The following is a 4,089-nucleotide window of genomic DNA, read 5'->3' as shown; positions in this document are numbered from 1 at the left end:
GGAAGTAGAAAACCGCATCTTTCTCCCACGAGTCACTGGTGGTTTCAAACTGCTAACCTTGTGATTTAGCAGCCCAGCATGTAATCCACTAAACCATCAGTCTCCTCCGGAGCAAAGCTAGGGGATTCTAATGTATGGCACAAATATGCAATCAAACATAAATAAAATATGACAACAATAAAAGATAGTCAAGAAGATAATCAAACGCTCCTAAAACTTAAATACTTACATTCATCAAAAGATTTTTTTAAAAAAGACTTTCCTATACTTACCTGGCAGGGGAGATACCATGATCACAAAGGTGGTTTTCCCAGGGCGAGGCTTATCCATTGCACTCCGGATGTGCTGACCCCGGCAATTTCCCCAACTGTGGGAAACTCGACTGCACAATTTGTGGTAGTGGGGTACTGTGTTCGCACTCTCCCCTATAAAAAAATAAAAAGAAAGAAAGAAAAGGCTTTCCTAAAGGAGTAAAGGTAAATGTACTGCACAAAACCTCTGTAAAGCGTTGGAAAGCCCGATGTTACTTTGAGGACTAAGGTGTGCCTGACCCACGTCGCGGTATATCCAATCGCCTCATCTGTAAGTTGGACTTTAAACTAGTCAGACCGAAGAAGAATGGATGCATGGTGCTGGCCCAGAGCCTTGAAAGTACTGTGGACTACCAAAAAGACAAACAGATCTGTCTTGGAAGAAGTACCTCCAGAATGCTCCTTAGAGGCAAGGATGGCGAGACTTCATCTTTTACACTTTGGATGTGTTGTCCGGAAAGACCAGTCCCTGGAGAAGAACATCATGCTCAGAAAAGTGGTAGGGCAATGAAAAAGAGGAAGGCCCTTGACCAGATGGATTAGCATAGTGGCTGCAACAATGGGCGCAAACACAAGAACAATTGTGAGGACTAGTGGGTTCACATTGCCAACTTTTGTATAGCAGCTGAGCAGTTTAACCACTAGGGCTTATGATATGAATTCAAAATTCATATCACTGGTTTTATAGGTAGGTGGGTATGCTATACAGTTAAGGGAGAGTATGTGGAAATCTATCCCAATTCCAAACCAAACTCGCTGTTATCTAGTTAATTCCAACTCACAGTAACCCTGTGGATTTCCAAGGCTATAAATCTTTATGGGAGTAGAAAGCTTCATCTTTCTCCCATAGAGTGGTTGGTGGCTTCAAACTGCTGACCTTGCAGGCAGCAGCACAATACATAACCCACTATGCTACCAGGGCTCCTCATAGGAGTATATACCTGTACATATATAAGTATAGTTGTGGGTATTGATTAAAAATATACATTCTATTATATGCATGAATACCCAGCACATATAAATAGAATGGTCCTTCAAAACTTGTAGAAAAATCTTATTATCTTTTCATTCCACTTTCCACAAATGTTTTGAAGCACTCTTCTATGTATATGTGTTATGAATTCATATATGTATAATAGAGCATATAGTGATCACAATTATGGAAACCCTGCTACATCTGCCCATACAGTGGTGATGGAGAGGGGGCTCCTGAGGAAGAAATGCAACCACTAAGGTCATTTCTTTCTCAACTCTTAGACATTGTTTTAAATTTAGTCTCCATTAAAATGCGGTCATTTTATAAGCTGGGACCTGGGCACAATGGTGCCATCGCTAGAATTAAAATAGTTGCTTTTTCTCATCTTCCATTTAGTGTTTTTCCCCTTCGATGTGGCTATTTTGTTTTCCAGAAGCTATAGAGTATATGTCACAGATATTTAAAACCCATTCGAATGAGTTCAGATTGATTCAGTATTCGTGTAATTGGCATAAGAAATCATGCTACATAAAATGTCTGGTATTCCACTTGAAATGATAAGACAGAGGGTGTTGAGACAATGGACCGGGAGAGAGCTCTTTAAAGAGAGTGGATGAATGCGACACCATATTGCACTCCGTCAGCTAAGCAATCAGAAGAAGCATTAGTGCCTTCATTTTCTTTGAAAACTTTTATTGCTTTTCAAGTATTTATAAATGAACCTACTTTACACTCCATCATAGTTGATTTTATTCAGAACTTTGGGAATACCTGAGCAATTTGGCAATGATTTTAAAAAGTAAAAGCCAAGCTCATTAGCATCCTGTCGATTCTGACTCTCGGCGACCCTCTAGGACGGGACAGAACTGCCCCTGGGAGGCTCTGAGATGGATAACTTCTTAGGGGAGTAGAAAGCCTCGTCTTTCTTCCTTGGAGTGGCTGGTGGTTTCAAACTGCTGACTGTACAGTTAGCAGCCCATTGTGTAACCACTATGCACCAGGGCTCCTTTGACAATGATACTTTTTTGGAAATCCAAAAGATCAGATTTTTATTTACTGGATAAACATGCTTTCTGCTTATAATGTGGCTGCCCTTTCACTTTTTTGGAGGGGTGGAAAGAGGGATTCTTATACATTTTGTCTTGCTAGGGCGGCCTTTTTCAGAATGATGTTTTTAAGGGCATTGAAAAAAAAAAGCGTCGGCTGCGTGGGCGAGGTGGAGGGAGCCATGGTGCCCTTGTGGCGCAGGCCAGGACCCTGATAATAAACAGCCTCTACCTTGAGAGCCGCTTTCAGCTGGACTGAGTCCAAGACTCGGTCGCTGCGACACACTCAGAGGCCGAAAGAAATCTAACTGCAGCCATGAGCAGCAACAAATGAGTCGAGTAGGGGTGAGCTGGCCACTGGGCCCTGGAATGCCCTACAGGACGGGGCTATTGGCCGTGGCATAGGTTAAAGGTTCCCAGTTTTTTTCCTTGTCCCTTCCAGACATGTTATCCTTGTGGTGAGTCTGGTCATCTTGCCAAGGATTGTGATCTTCAGGAGGATGCCTGCTCTAACTGCGGTTGAGGTGGTCACAGTGCCAAGGACCGCAAGGAGCCCAAGAGAGAGAGCGAGCAGTGTTGCTGCAATTGTGGCACACCAGGCCATCCGGCTCTTGACTGTGACCACGCTGATGGGCAGAGTGCTACTCTTGGAGAATCTGGACGCATTCAAAAAGACTGCACTGGGGGAAGAGTTACAGGTGCGGTGAAACTGGTCATGTAGCTATCAACTGCAGCAAGGCAAGCGAAGTCAACTGCTATCACTGGGGCAAATCAGGGTGCCTTGCACAGGAATGCACAATTGAGGCTACGGCTTCATTATTTTCCTTTGTCGCCCCTCCTTTTCCTGATGAATGGTTGTATTCTTTTCTCTGAATCCTCTTCACTGGCCAAGGCTGGCAGATAGAGGCTGCTCCTAGGCCAGTGAGTGTTTCTTGTGGTGTAAAAGGAGGGAAAGGGGCAGGGGAGTTAATTTCTACATTTATCTATCTATTTATTTATTTATTTATTTATTTATTTATTAACGTTTTATTAGGGGCTCATACAACTGTTATCGCAATCCATACACACATCAATTGTGTAAAGCGCATTTGTACATCATTCTCAAAACATTTCCTCTCCACTTAAACCCCTGACATTAGGTCCTCATTTTTCCCCTCCCTCTCCGCTCCCCCCTCCCTCATGAGCCCTTGATAGTTTATAAATGGGTATTTTGTCCTATCTTGCCCTGTCCGACGTCTCCCTTCATCCACTTTTCGGTTGTCTGTCCCCCAGGGAGGAGGTCACACACAGTTCCATGTAATCGGTTCCCTCTTTTAATTTCTACATTTAACTACAAAAAAAGTTTGTTTAGTTTGGTAGAGGTATTATGTCTAAAGCTTTGTTTAAAAAACAAACAAACAACCTTTCCAGGCCACTGGTGAAGAAGGGATAAATGAATGGGGAAGAGGCAGACCACTACGCCCATTCTGGGTTTCTTGAGATGTTCCCCTGTAGGAGATAAAAACCAATTTTGGAAGTATCAATGACCTGTAAGTAACTTTAATTTTAGCAGCGTGACAGCCTTGGACTGTCTGACCTCAGTAGCTATAACATCAAGCCACATCTGTATCAGGCCCTACCTAGGACATACAGTTGAGTGGGAGTTAATGAAAGACATGCTCACTCCTGACTATGCGAGAGAGAAACTAGGAAAAAACGTCTAAGCAGGAACGACTTCATCAGAGTTAGTGCCGAATAATAATAGACGTGGTGATAG

General features: G+C 43.0%; 1 non-coding gene and 1 pseudogene across 1 annotated transcript; both read left to right on the top strand.

Moving 5' to 3' along the window:
• The first annotated feature begins 264 nt into the window (after positions 1-264).
• LOC115870824 lies at positions 265-428 on the top strand. Its single transcript, XR_004046945.1, has one exon. It is a non-coding gene; the product is annotated as a U1 spliceosomal RNA (small nuclear RNA).
• A 2,221-nt stretch (positions 429-2,649) lies between these two features.
• LOC115870502 lies at positions 2,650-3,206 on the top strand (annotated as a pseudogene).
• Positions 3,207-4,089: the final 883 nt, after the last annotated feature.

Source organism: Echinops telfairi, unplaced genomic scaffold, assembly GCF_000313985.2.
Source record: "Echinops telfairi isolate 266 unplaced genomic scaffold, ASM31398v2 ScPeMD7_2;HRSCAF=8, whole genome shotgun sequence".
NCBI classification, from domain to species: Eukaryota; Metazoa; Chordata; class Mammalia; order Afrosoricida; family Tenrecidae; genus Echinops; species Echinops telfairi.
The sequence above is the reverse complement of the archived record's forward strand: the minus strand, read 5'-3'. Positions and strand labels throughout refer to the sequence as shown.